Source organism: Schistocerca americana, chromosome X (assembly GCF_021461395.2).
Source record: "Schistocerca americana isolate TAMUIC-IGC-003095 chromosome X, iqSchAmer2.1, whole genome shotgun sequence".
Taxonomy (NCBI): domain Eukaryota; kingdom Metazoa; phylum Arthropoda; class Insecta; order Orthoptera; family Acrididae; genus Schistocerca; species Schistocerca americana.
In genome coordinates this window covers 882,062,203-882,077,171 of record NC_060130.1, presented here as the reverse complement: position 1 = coordinate 882,077,171, position 14,969 = coordinate 882,062,203, and the positions used below count along the sequence as shown (strand labels likewise).

Sequence of the window (14,969 nt, the reverse complement as noted above, 5' to 3'; positions counted from 1 at the left end):
CGATCGTGTCACCTACCGTCACCTTCGTGAAGCTCCTGTCTCTTTCCTCTCCACCCTGGCCAGGCTCTACAATGTAGTCCTGTCCACCGGTTACTACCCCGACCTGTGGAAAACCTCCCGTATCCTCATGTTCCTTAAACCTGGCAAACCGCCGTCCGCCGTCTCTTCCTACCGTCCCATCAGCCTTACCTCGGTCTTCAGCAACTTCCTGGAATCTATCCTCACCCGTCGCATCCACCAGCATCTCCGCCAGCACCGCCTCCTTCCCGTCACCCAGTGTGGCTTTCGGCCGTCCTTCTCTTCCGACGACCTTCTCCTTCACCTCACTCATCTCCTTTCCGAACAGCTTAATTCCCGTCACTCCGCAATCTTCCTCTCCCTGGACCTCGAACGTGCATATGACCGCGTATGGCATTCCGGTCTCCTCTTCAAGCTCCAAACCTTCGCCCTTCCCATCAACTACGTCCGACTGATCGGCTCCTTTCTCTCCCGCCGTCCTTCCTATGTCACCATCCATAACACCGATTCCTACACCTTTTTCCCCTCCGCCGGTGTGCCCCAAGGCTCCGTCCTCTCCCCCCTTCTGTACCTGTTGTACACGGCGGACATGCCGCCGCCGTCACCTCCCGACCACCTTCTCCAATTTGCCGATGACACAGCCTTCCTTGCCCTTGCCCCCACCCTACAGCGCTCCCAACGCCTTCTCCAATCCCCTCTTGACCGGTTCACCGCTTGGTGCAACCAGTGGTTGCTCAAGGTCAATCCTTCCAAAACCCAGGCGATCATTGTAGGCAAAACCACCCCTTCCTTCCGCCTCCTTTATTTCTATCTCACCGTCTATGGCCGTCCCATCGCCCTCACTCCCACCCTTAAGTACCTTGGCGTCACCCTCGACCGTCGCCTCTCCTGGACTCCCCATCTCCAGCCAATCCAAGCCAAGGCATGTTCCCGCCTCCGTCTCCTCAAGCTCCTTTCCAGCCGTACGTGGGGTCTGAACCCCTCCACCATCCTCCACACCTATAAATCCCTCATCCGCCCCATCCTTTGTTATGCCCATCCAGCGTGGATCTCCGCTCCCCCTACCTTTTATAAATCCCTCCAAATCCTTGAACGCCATGCTCTCCGCCTCGCCTATCGCATCCGTCTCCCCTCCCCCACGCGGATCCTCAACGATCTCATCCCCTTCCCCCACCTCCTCCTTTTCCTTGAGAGGATACGGATCCTGTACACCTCCCGCAGACTCGATCCTCTTCACCCGCTCGTCTCCCCGATCCTCTCCCACCCCCGCCCGCTGCCGCGCCTGTATTCGCACGTCCCACCCGGTCTCCATCTCTCCACCCTCCTTACCCTCTCCCAAGGTGGCTTCCGCCAGCTCCCCCTCCCTGATGATGCCCTCCTCCCTTCCATCTACCCCTCCTACCAACTTTGATCCTCCCGCCCTCCTCCTGTACTTATTCCTCCGGGCACCCTCCCTCCCTCCTCTCCCTTTTCCCTCCCTCCTCCTTTTCTCCCCCCCTCCTCCCCCAGGCGTCCCCTCCCCTGTTCCTCTCCTCCTGCCCCCGACTCCTTAGCCATTGGCATCCTTTTTCTCCCCTCTCCCCCACCTCCCCCTTCTACCCCTCTTGGCAGGTCCCCGGACTCGCACACGTTACGTGGACATTCGCGTGCCGGAGGTCGCCGCCATCAGTGTTTTGTGTTTTTAGTGTTTAGTGTTTAGTGTTTACCGTCCCCTCCACCGTTCACCAGTGCCATCATCATCTTCAGTGGTTGTGCGTCGTCTCCTCAGATAGCAGTGTGGATTATCGACGAGTGTGAACGGCTCCGTGATTGTCTCTATGTGTCTCCTGTTTTATTGCCCACCGCTCTGTGACTTATGTGTCTTCTCCCTGTTTTTGCTGCTTGTGTCTTCTATGGCTGAAGAGCAGCGTAGTGTGCTGCTGCCAGCCTGCCTGTTGTACAGGTTTTAAAATAACAATAAAGTAAAAAAAAAAAAAAATTTGATTCCAACATGCATTCGAGGGTTGGATTCCCTCTCTTCTTCATCGAAGAGTTTCACTGCTTGGGCTACTCTCAGGGTGCGCCTTCGACGTAGAAGATCCCTGCCGTGTCGTCTGCCTGCCGCCGCCGCCGCCGCCGCCGCCGCCGCTTGGTCGCCGCCTTCCGGTCCTCGCCGCCGCCGCCGCCGTCGCCGCCTGCCGGGGCTCGCCGCCCCCGCCTGGTCGCCGCCTGCCGGTGCTCGCCGCCGCCGCCGACGCCGCCTGCCGCCGCCGCCGCCGCCGCCGCCGCCTGCTGATCGCCGCCGCCGACGCCGCCGCCGCCGTCGCCGCCTGCCGGGTCTCGCCGCCGCCGCCGCCGGTGCCCGTCGCCGCCGCCGCCATCCGGTGCCCGCCGCCGCCGCCATCTGGTGCCGCCTGGTCGCCGCCATCGCCGCCGTCCTGACCCTGGTCTACGGCCGTCTTCGTCTCCATCCGTCTTCGTCTTTGTCTGTCCCCAGTTTCTGTCCTCTCCTCTTCGTTCTTGTTTCTCTCTCCCGTCATGTCCGCCCCCACCACCACTGTCACTACTACCACCACCGCCATTGTCTATACCTCCCCTTCCGCCGCCTCCACCACTGTAACTTGGTGTGCCCAGTCCCACCCCCCTCCTTCCATTCCTCCTCTCCTCACTCTCCCTTCACCCTCTATCTTTGTCGCCCCCTCTCCCGCTTCTTCCTCCCGCTCCTCTCGTTCTGATCCCTTCCCCCCACTCCCCCAGCCTGTCACTGCAGCTCCGGCTCGGGTGGTGGCCCGTCGGGCCACTGCCCACGCCCAGCTCTCCCCGTCACCTTCGCCAGCACCGCCGCCACTGCCACCGTCGTCGTCATCGTCGCCGTCGCCTTCGCCTTCACCGTCACCGTCACCATCTCCGGCGCCGACTCCGGCCCCGGGACCTGCCCCTCCCCGCCACATTCCCGTTGTTCCCATCCCAACCACCTCCTCCACCGCCGTCAAGTGCCCCGGTGGCACTCCTGCTTCCTCTGCTTCCAAAAAGGCTGCGCCTCGTCCTCCTTCCCCCACCCATGATGCCCTGGAAGTCTCCCCGCCTGTCCCTGCCCCCTCATCCTCCTCCTCACCCCCTTCCTCCTGCCGCTACCTCCTCTCCCGTCCTGATCCCTCTCTCCTTGAAGCCCGGAACCTCACCCTCTTCCTTCGCCAGCATTGTCCTGGTGCCCCCATCTCCCTCCTCACTCCTCGCCGAGATTCGGTCCTCATCTCCTCCCCCAGCCCAACCCTCCACACCTACCTCCTTTCCCGCATCCCTGTCACCCGCTTTGGCCCTCATGCCCCTCTCAGCCCTGCTCCTTCACCACCTCCCTCCCGCCAACCCCAACCTCCGCGTCGCCCGCCAACTCTCACCGCCGTGATCACTCGGCTTAGTCCAGTGATCACGGAGGAGGAGGTGTTGGCGGAGCTCCAGGCGCATCCCCATTTGGAGGTGCGTGCGGTTCGCCGCATACATAACGCTGCCGGCCCCACCCGCCTTATGCGGGTTTTTTCTGAGCACGCCCCCTCCATTGACCGTCTCCTGAAGGAGCGTGCCCTCCTTTTTAACCAGCGGTACAAGGTCGACCCCTCCCGTTCCCCTCCTCAATCCCTGCACTGCCAGAGGTGTCTACGCTATAACGCGCACCCCACAGCTGAGTGCCGCGAGGCCCCCACCTGCCCGCATTGTCGGCAAGCGCACTTCCTCAGGCAGTGCCCCAACCTCCAATCCCCTCCTTCCTGCAATACCTGAATCTCCCCCATCCCACCTACTCCCAAAAGTGTAAAGCTCGACCCCCTCCAACCACTCCTGAACTCACCGTCCCTGTCTGTCCCCTGGACGCCCCCACCCCTCCTGGCAATTCCCTTCGTCCCCCCCCCCCCACCGCTGAGGACATCATCAGGTTCCTTACCATCGTCCTCCAGAATGTTCATCCCTTTCAGCGCCCACACACCCTCCAACAGATCTCCCTCGCCGCCCGTTCCATATTCCAACTCAAGATGTACGCCACCTACTCCAACAACCAGGCCCATTTCACCTTCTCCCGCCTCGACACCCTCGTCTAACTCCCTATCATGGCGCGACAGCAACGTATCCTTTTCAACAACATCCGCTCCCTACCCACGAACAGGAACCTCTTCCTGCACACCCTTGCCACCCACCGCGTGGATGCCTTCCTCCTTAATGAAACCTTCCTCCAACCCCACCACACCATTCACACTTCGCCCTACCTCCTCCACCGCTCCGATAATCCCCTCCCGATTGCGCGTGGCGGAGTTGCCATTGGTCACCACCGCCAGATCCCCGTTCGGCTCCAACCTCTCCTTCCCGACCCCACCGAACACCTGATCCTTAGTCTCTTCTTCCCCGGACTTACCGTTACCTGCGCCACCATCTATGTCCGCCCCAACGCTCCTATTCCCTTCGACTTCCTCTCCCACGTCGATCGTACCTTTTCCTCCTACGTGATCGCCGCCGACCTCAACATCCATAGTCGTTCCGCTGCCCAGTTACGGCGATGGCATCGGTTCCTCTCCACCCTTCAAGGTGACCTTGTCCCCATCCCCCGGCATACCCGTCCTGAATCCAACTCCACTCCTGATGTTATCCTCTCCTCCCCCAACCTCCTTGGCCGCATAACGGTGGATGTCCTGGAGCCTATTGGTAGCGACCATCTCCCTGTCCTCCTCACCGTTTCAGACGGTCGTCGCCCTCGCCCCGACCCTCGTACTGACCCTCCCCCTAAGTATGTCCACGACTATTCCCGAGCCGACTGGAATGCCTACCGGGATACCCTTTCCACCCAGGTCGATAGCCACCCTCTCACCTACCACCACCCTGACGATGTCACCCATGCCGCCTCCTTTCTCCAGCAGACCTTGTCTGAGGCCGTGGAGGCCCACGTTCCTACTGTCGCCATCCACCCCCACCGTCCTACCTTACCCCCACAGGCCGTTCTCCTCCTCCGTGAATCCCGTCGTCTCTACCGTGCCTTCCTCCGCACGCGTGACCCGGACACACTACGACGCCACCGGCAACTCCAGCGACACGTTCGTAATTTGCCCGCGGCTAAGAAACGCCGGGACTGGCGACAGACATGCACCCGTTTAAATGCCACCCTACCAATCAACTCGTCCAAGTTCTGGTCGGCCTTCCGTCGCCTTACCGGAACTAAACCCTCCCCCTACTATCCTCTTCTCCACGATGATCACCCCTTCCCTGACACCCTTAGTAAGGCCAATCACTTTGCCTCCTACCTCTCCGATGTCTTCTCCATCCCCGACGATCCCCAGTTCTATTACTCCCTCTTCCCAGATATCTGCAATCGAACTGACCCCTCTGTCCCTCCCCTCGCTCCTGGTTTCCAGTACTTGGACAACATTACACACACGGAACTCAATGCCCCTATCACTACACAGGATCTCATTGATACATTCCGCACAAAACGCAACACCGCTCCTGTTCACGATCGTGCCACCTACCGTCACCTTCGTGAAGCTCCTGTCTCTTTCCTCTCCACCCTGGCCAGGCTCTATAATGTAGTCCTGTCCACCGGTTACTACCCCGACCTGTGGAAAACCTCCCGTATCCTCATGTTCCTTAAACCTGGCAAACCGCCATCCGCCGTCTCCTCCTACCGTCCCATCAGCCTTACCTCGATCTTCAGCAAGGTCCTGAAATCTATCCTCACCCGCCACATCCACCAGCATCTCCGCCAGCACCGCCTCCTTCCCGTCACCCAGTGTGGCTTTCGGCCATCCTTCTCTTCCGACGATCTTCTCCTTCACCTCACTCATCTCCTTTCCGAACAGCTTAATTCCCGTCGCTCCGCAATCTTCCTCTCCCTTGACCTCGAACGCGCTTATGACCGCGTCTGGCATTCCGGTCTCCTCTTCAAGCTCCAAACCTTTGCCCTTCCCATTAACTACGTCTGTCTGATCGGTTCCTTTCTCTCCCGCCGTCCTTCCTATGTCACCATCCATAACACAGATTCCTACCCCTTTTTCCCCTCCGCCGGTGTACCCCAAGGCTCCGTCCTCTCCCCCCTTCTGTACTTTTTGTACACGGCGGACATGCCGCCGCCGTCGCCCCCCGTCCACCTCCTCCAGTTTGCTGATGACACCGCCTTCCTCGCCCTTGCCCCCACCCTGCAACGCTCCCAATGCCTTCTCCAATCCCATCTCGACCGATTCACCGCTTGGTGTAACCAGTGGTTGCTCAAGGTCAATCCTTCGAAAACCCAGGCGATCATTGTAGGCAAAACCACCCCTTCCTTCCGCCTCCTTGATTTCTATCTCACCGTCTATGGCCGTCCCATCGCCCTCACTCCCACCCTTAAGTACCTTGGCGTCACCCTCGACCGTCGCCTCTCCTCGACTCCCCATCTCCATACAATCCAAGCCAAGGCACGTTCCCGACTCCGTCTCCTCAAGCTCCTTTCCGGCCGTACGTGGGGTCTGGACCCTTACACAATCCTCCACACCTATAAATCCCTCATCCGCCCTATCCTTTGTTATGCCCATCCAGCCTGGATCTCCGCCCCCCCTACCTTTTATAAATCCCTCCAAATCCTTGAACGACATTCTCTCCGCCTCGCCTATCGCATCCGTCTCCCCTCCCCCGCGCGGATCCTGTATGATCTCATCCCCTTCCCCCACCTCCTCCTTTTCCTTGAAAGGATACGGATCCTGTACACCTCCCGTAAACTCGATCCTCCTCACCCGCTCGTCTCCCCAATCCTCTCCCATCCCCGCCCGCTGCCGCGCCTGTATTCCCACGTCCCGCCCGGTCTCCATCTCTCCACCCTCCTTACTCTCTCCCAAGGTGGCTTCCGCCAGCTCCCCCTCCCTGATGATGTCCTCCTACCCTCCATCTACCCCTCCTATAAACTTTGACCCTGCCCCACCACCCACTTCCGGTGTCCTTTCCTTTAGGCACCCTCCCTCCCTCCCTTCTCTTCCCTTCCCTCCCCTTCTCTTTCCTTTTCCCCCGTCCCCTCCCTCCACCACTCTTCCCCCCCGGGCTTCCCCTCCCCCTTCCTCCCTCCCCCCTTTCTCCCTTGCCCGTGGCATCTCCGCTCTCTCCTCTCCCTCTCCCACTCCCCTTCCTCCTCCTCCTCTCTTGGCAGGTCCCCGGACTCGCACACGCATGGTGAACATTCGCGCGCCGGAGATCATCGCCGTCAGTGTCTAGTGTGTGTGCTTCGTTTTGTGTTTCGTGCAGTTACAACTCCACTGTTCACATGTGCCGCCGCAGCTCTCCGTGTTTTGTGCGCCGTGTCAACAAGTGTTAGTGTTCTTTCGTCCAACGTGAACGGCTTCTTGTTTTTTTGTTTTTTTTGTTTTTTTGTAACTACTTTCTTTGCCCGCCATTTTTTGTATTTTCTGTGTCACCTATCTCATATTATTGTACCCCATACGGCTGAAGAGCGGCGTATTAAGCTGCTGCCAGCACGCCTTGTATGAGGTGCTGAAAATTACAATAAAGGAAAAAAAAAAAAAATTTGATTCCAAATAATAGAGTTTAGCAGCTTAATTCACACCTTTCCCTTTCCTATTCTATGCTTTATTTCTTTATTGATTCCACCTTTATCCAAAATGATTGTCCATAATTATTTATATGATTGACTACACTTTACTGTGGATCCATCGTCCATAACAAGATCCCTTCCTGTACCTCCGACAAGGAAGTATTCTGTCTTTGTAAAGTTAATTTTCATGCCCCACTTCTCATATTCTTCTTTAAGCTTTCTTAACATGTATGACACATCCTCATCTTCCTTAGCAAAAGTGACATGATTGTCGGCGAAATATGGGGAGAAAAGGATGTCATCACCTACTCAATTCCCATGTTTTTGCACTTTCTTATCCAATTTTCAAAAATACAGGGAGTACATAAAGACCGGGAACACTTTCAATTATTTATTGCACAAGAACCAAACATTATACATATAGCATACATATGTCATTTTGAAAAGAAACCCTGAAAAGTTTTTTTTTTCATGTATACTGCCACAGACTAGTTTGGTAATTTGCCAATAATGAGCGACTACACCATAACACCACTGTCTCCAAATTTTACTGTCAGCGGAAACATGGCGAGTTCAGGTGTGGATCGAGCTTTCTGTGTGCTGGAGTTCGATAAAAAAAAGTATACTACAGCTGTTCATCAGATATTGAGAACCAAGTACGGTAAGAAGCCACCAACAAGGAAGGCCATTTACCACTGGCACAACAAATTCATTACGTCAGGTTGCTTGTGCCCGGCAAAGAGAAGCGGATGTCCCAGTGTGAGTGAAGTGAATGTGGAGGGACATTCATAAGGAGTCCAAAGAAATCGGTGTGTTGTGCATCCTGTGAACTCGAAACGGTTCCAATGACAGTGTGAAAGTCCTGCATGTGAAGTTCGGGGGTACCTGAACATGTAGCTGCCGCTTCGATGGATCGGCCGTGCTACAGAAGGGGACAGCTGTTTCACGAAATGGGCTCCCCGATCACCAGATCTCACTCTGTGTGACTTTTTTCTTTGGGGACACAATAAAGATCTGGTGTATGTACTGCCTCTACCACGTGATGTAGCAGAGCTCCAGGAGAGTATACAGGAAGCGACTGTCACAGTCGATGATGCCATGCCGGCATGGCTATGGCAAGAATTCGGTTACCTTATTGACGTGTGCTGAATCACTCATGGTTTGCATATCGAATGTTTGTAAAAAAAACTTTCAGAGTTTCTTTTCAAAATGCAATATGTATGACATCTGTACAATGTTTAGTTCTTGTGCAAAAAATAATTGAAAGTGTTCCTGGACTTTATGTACACCCTGTATTTTAAAGAGGGTAGGCACTAAGCAGCATCTCTTGCTAACCTTAAGTTTCTGTGAGAGTAACTTCCCAACTTAACACAACAAGTAAGCTTTCTAAAGCATTGTACATAACATTTATGAATGTTCTGGTTGTTCCTTGCTTCCCACATTCTACAAAGTGGTACATTGTTGTAGGCCTTCTGCAAGTCTGTAAAAACCATCTCTCTCCAAGTCACGGGCCAGTTGCTCGCCAGTCACCTGTCTAATGGCGCAGATATTATTGATACAAAACCTTCATGCCTGAAAGCCACTCTTTTCTTCTACTTCCTCAGTTTCTTTCTTACTTCTAGTTTAAAGGGTATTACCATATAGAGTCTGTATAGAATTGAGAACTGTGATGCCTCAGTAAAGCGATCATTGATGCTTCCCTTTTTAAATACATTTGTGATGAACCCTTCTTTAAACTTGATAGGGATTTCCTCTCCACTAAGACAGAGATTAAATGTTCAAACAACATGTTTGGCCTAGTCTTCAATAACTCCATATATACAGCTCCAGAACCTGGTGCTTTGTCATTTTTGAATTGTTTAACTGTATCCTGTACTTCCAGTGTTGTTATCTCCTGGATTTCTGTGTCATGTACATTGCCTGCAAAGGGGCATATATCATGAAATTTGGATCAATCTTCTTAAACAGTTCTTTGTAGTATGTCTTCCCTCCATCTATACTCATCAGCTGTAAGTTTATACTACTTCTGTCCTTTATTCATAGCTGTCTTATCATCTTCTTTACTTATTTGTACTTTTAACTTCCTGTCCAGTTATTAATTTCTATACATTTAAAGTCCCACACAGCATTTTTTTGTCTGATTACTGCTTTCTTTGCCCCTCATGTCAGTGTTACATACCTGCTTCTATAATCAGTCTTATTGCTTCTAAGCCATCTGTTATAGGCCTCCATATACTCCTTCACTTTTGCAGCGGTATAATCATCCCACCAATCATTTCAAATTTGCCAGACATGTTCTCAGGTACTCCAAGACTTTCAAAGGCAGCATCATGAGTAGCTCTCACAATTGTCTTATACACTACTTCCACTGTTGTATCATCAGTCTGATGTAGCTTCTCATTCAATCTCAGCTTCTATAAGAAGACAATTGAAGGATCCTGCAGTAAATTTAAATTATACTGTGGTTGGTCCAGTTTCTCTCTATTCTCGTTCGTTATTTGATTTACCAGTTATTCTTCAGCATCTTTCTGTAGCACCACATTTCAAAAGCTTCTGATCTCTTGTCTGAAATGTTGATTGTCCATAATTCTCTTCAGTGCAACGCTATGCTCCAGACAAATACTTTCAGAAAAGACTGAGTGAAGTGGTACAATGGTTAGCACACACAACTTGCATTTGGGAGGATGATGGTTCAAATCTGTTTCCTGCCATTCAGATTTAGGTTTTCGGTGATTTCCCCAAATTGCCCCAAGTAAATGCCAACATGGTTCCTTTGAAATGGCATGGCCAATTTCTTTCCCAGTGACCTTGACCTTGACAGTGTGTTAAACTGTAATCTTTCCTCCTTTCTTCCTTCAGAAATGACTTCCAAACACTTAGATTTAAGTTCGATGGTAGCAAATTTCATGAAACATGTTTTTAGGAAATGTCAGTGGCCATAAAAATGATTAAAAACATAACACAGTCTATACTACATAAAACATTTTATTTTAAAAAAAGGGTGACCAGTTTCAACTAATATCTGACCATACTCAGACCGTTACATACTCCATACTGACTGCTGGAGCTGGTGGTGTGGAACACTAACTGCTCTTGTCTAGTGTGAAGAACAACTGCTCTGTTTTTAAAATAAAATATTTTATGAGTCTAGACTGTTTCTATTTTATTTTTAATAACAGATTTCTCTTTCTCAGAAATGCTCTTCTTGCTATTGCCAGTTTGCATTTTATATTCTCCCTACCTTGGCCATCATCAGTTATGTTGCTGCCCATAGTAGAATCTAGAACATTTACTGAAGTGATATCTTAGGAACTGTATTGTGCCCGATGACCTCTTTTATTGCACATGAATAGATTCCAAGAGCTCTTATTACTTATTTTGATTAGATGCTGTGGTGAGTCAGTCTATTGTGACCGCTGCGCAACAGGAGAGTGAATGCCACCTGTTGGTGTTTCGAGCACATAACGTGGTAAGAAAATTATGTAAGTGGAGCAGAGATGAATGGGCAATCTTTGTTGTGATGATATGGTGACAAATGGTGAAATCCTCTGACATAAGCGACTTTGACAAAGACTAAATTTTTATGGCCCAACAGCTTGGAATGAGCATCTAGGTAATGGCAAAGCTTGTCAGCTGTTAGTTTGCTACTGTTGTGAACATGCACAGGAAGTTGTTGATAGTGAAACTACAATTACGTAACGAGATGTTGGTCGTCCACACCTCATCACAGGATGTGCAGGCCTCTGACCACCTCGTTCTGTGCTGAGGCATGGAGATCAGGGGCTTGCCCACTCTGTAAAACAGGGTATATGGTGCTCTGTTGCAAATCTGAAGACAGAATACAATGCTGGTGCAGGCACAAATGTTTTAGAGCACACGAGCACACCATTCAGTGCACATTCTTGAACATGGGGCTCCACAGCAGATGACCCCCCTACATTTTCCCATGTTGACCCATTGGTATTGCCAGTTCAGATTACAGTAGGCATGAGAGCATCAAGATGAGACCATGAATCAGTGGAAATGTGTCGCTTGATAAGATGAATTACATTATTGTTTCTCCAGGTTGACGGTTATGTATGGATACGCTGTCATCTGTGTGAATGAGTGCTCGCAATATACAGAGCCATGTATAGAGGCCAAAGGTGGCAATATTACACTATGGGGGACATTCATTTGGGCTCCCATGGAACCTGCAGTACTAATTGGTTTCATCATGAAGGCTGTAGACTATGTAGACATTATTGTGGACCATCTACACCCCTTCATGCATGATATCTTCTCCAATGGCAATGATGTCTTCCATCAGTATAATTGTTGAAACCACAAGGCCAGAATTATGCTACATTGGTTTGAGGAGCAAGATAGTGAACATGCATTGAGGTTTTGTCCACAAATTTCACCTGACTTGAACCCTATGGAACATACCCCGGATATTATCGAGTGCCAGATCCTTGTCCACAAACCACTTGTCTGTAATTTACTGGAATTGCATGATGTGTGTAGACATCAAGTGCTGCATACCTCCAAAAACCTACCAAGGACTTTTCAAATCCATACCATGCATAATCACTGCTGTATTGCATCCAAAAGTAGATCAACATGCTATTAAGCAAGTGGTCAGAATGTTTTGGCTCATCGTTGCATTTGGAAGTGCCATCTAAACATCCCGCCGACAAAACCCCTTCCCCCACCCCACCCCCACCCCACCCCGAAAAGATCAATCTATTGCAGAAATTGACTCGAGCTCTAAATGTCAAAGAATGTTAATTTATCTTTATCATAGAACATGAAACATCATTATTTATGAGTTGCAAGTGCTCATGTACCTGCATGTGCAAATTATGTGACACTGATACTCTTGACAGCATACTTTTAATGATCTGATGATGTCAGCAAGCTGAAACTGGTCATTGTAGACTCTATAATGATGTGCAATCAAGATGACCATTTATGAATAATTCATATTACGCCATGATGGCAGGTGGTGCACGTAGCAGGTATTGTGGATCCACGATACCTGCTCCATTCACCAACGCAGGCCATAATGGTGTCACATGGTCTGAAGATGCTCACATTTGGATCAAAACCAGTTTCCATCGCCAGTAAATAATTTATGAATAACGTGCCAAACATGATTGTGGCCTCATTAATAAACTTCATGTCTTCAATTGATAAATTTCATGTGTGTGCTAATAATCTGTGCTGGTCAACACTTAGAAGGAGTATACCAAAACCTGTTTAAGATGTGTTAATATCATTCTGCCCTCTTATGTTTCTGTCATGTAGAGACTGGTTTACAAAAAGTCAGTCTTTCCATCCCCCACTTAGGAATGGGACAAAAAGAAACCTGAAAACACATACAATAAAAAGTACTCTATGGTATGCATAGTACAGTGATTTTCAAGCTTTGTATGTTGAGCAATGCAGTAATGTGGTGCATACTTCATATGCATATGTGCATTGCCGGGTCTGTATGTATCAGTTTAGGGATTTGCATAAAATCTCTACATGTTTTCTAACCGGATTTCCAAAGACTTTGTGTTTATAAAACTAACTAAAATTGTGGAATTGATACTGTTCTTTGTGTCACTAAACTTTTCCTCTCACTGTTCATTTTGTTCACTCCAACTTAAATTCATAAAAAGGATTTATTAAAAAATCCTTCTCCTCTGGATTGTATTATTAATCTCTTACAATAATCTATTATTATCTGCAACAGACTGTAATATTTGCACTATAATCCTCATAGACAATTTTCATTTTCAGAATTTGATACTTTAGTATCCAGTGTGATTCAAATACCCCACCTGGCCTGAGTATCGATAGGAAGAACATGTCAGATATACTTGGGCTCCAGAAAGCAGCCATGAATTTCACCCACGTGAATGGCAAGCATGTAAGATGCTGCCACCCTCTGACAAGTGTTAACCGGCACACACTGCAGCCTGGCTATTACTGACCTGTCTCTCACTTAGTCACTGAAACCTACAGTCATGTGCCATGGAATAGTAGACTTTTTACCTTGGCTGATATACATTCATGATTTGGATTGCTCTCTGGATTGTTGTATACACTTAAGAGGACTTTGCTACACTCTGGACATACTTCGCGATCTCTGCTGTCATTTGTTTCTGGAACAGTCATTTTTGTTGTGACGACCTCCATGTTACCATCAGTGTGTTATCTTAAACTGTGTTGTACTTGCAGAGAGTAGGACAGAAGAGATACCTGATTTTGTTTTGTTACGTTTGGTAATCGTTAGCTACCTGATTCGTTGTGAACTTATCTTTTCTTTGAATATTGACAAGTGATTTCCAGTTGTACTAAACAGTTCAGTGGTCAAGGAACCTACTGGGATATTTGATTTGGACATGTGTAAAGCTTCCCCCTCCGCCCCTCCCCTGTACAGCTGATTAGCCACATGATATGTTTGGTGAAAGAGCTCAGTTTGTGCTCCAGTGTTAGGGATTTTTCTTTGACTTTGTCTTGCAGTGTTCCATAGTACGATCTTGCTGTAATGGATAGAAAATTGTTGTTGTAATAAAGAATACTTTGAGGATTTATTAATAATTTTCTCTTTCAGCATAATATTTACTTGACTTACTAGCAAATTTTCACTACTTATCACCCAGTTTGTTTCTGTGTCTATTCACTGCTGTTTGGGCAGTTGGCGAGTGTGATGCCAACTGCACACACAGCTGTTTTTTTACTCTGGGAGTAGTGCTCTTATTCATTTGAAGTACTTGTAATTGACAGTGCCATACACTTTTCCTCATTGGTCTTTCACAAAAGCATGAAGAGTTTTTCAGTAACATCCAGCATTATTGGTGAGTAGGACAATTGAGGTGCACTGCATCAGCCGTCACTGACAAGGGTCCTTTTCTGCATAATAAATTGCTGGATAAATTGCTTAAATTTTTTATGCAAAAGTCATTTTGTTTGCTTACCAGATGTTGCCTGAACAAGTCTTGTTTTGAGACTTCCTGGCAGATTAAAACTATGTGCCGGACCGAGACTCGAACTCGGGACCTTTGCCTTACGAGGGCAAGTGCTCTACTGACTGAGCTACCCAAGCATGGCTTACACCCCGTCCTCACAGCTTTAATTCCGCCAGTAACTGATCTCCTACCTTCCAAACTTGACAGAAGCTCTCCTGCGAACCTTGCAGAACTAGCACTCCTGGAAGAAAGGATATTGCTGAGACGTGGCTTAGCCACAGCCTGGGGATGTTTCTAGAATGAAATTTTCACTCTGCAGTGCAGTGTGTGCTGATATGAAACTTCCTGGCAGATTAAAACTGTGTGCCGGACCGAGACTCGAACTCGGGACCTTTGCCTTTCGCGGGCAAGTGCTCTACTGACTGAGCTACCCAAGCACGACTCACGCCCCATCCTCACAGCTTTAATTCCACCAG

At 49.8% G+C, this 14,969-nt stretch overlaps 1 non-coding gene across 1 annotated transcript; it reads right to left on the bottom strand.

Moving 5' to 3' along the window:
* Positions 1-14,556: 14,556 nt before the first annotated feature.
* Trnat-cgu lies at positions 14,557-14,631 on the bottom strand. The gene has a single exon. It is a non-coding gene; the product is annotated as a tRNA-Thr (tRNA).
* Between the last annotated feature and the right edge of the window lie 338 nt (positions 14,632-14,969).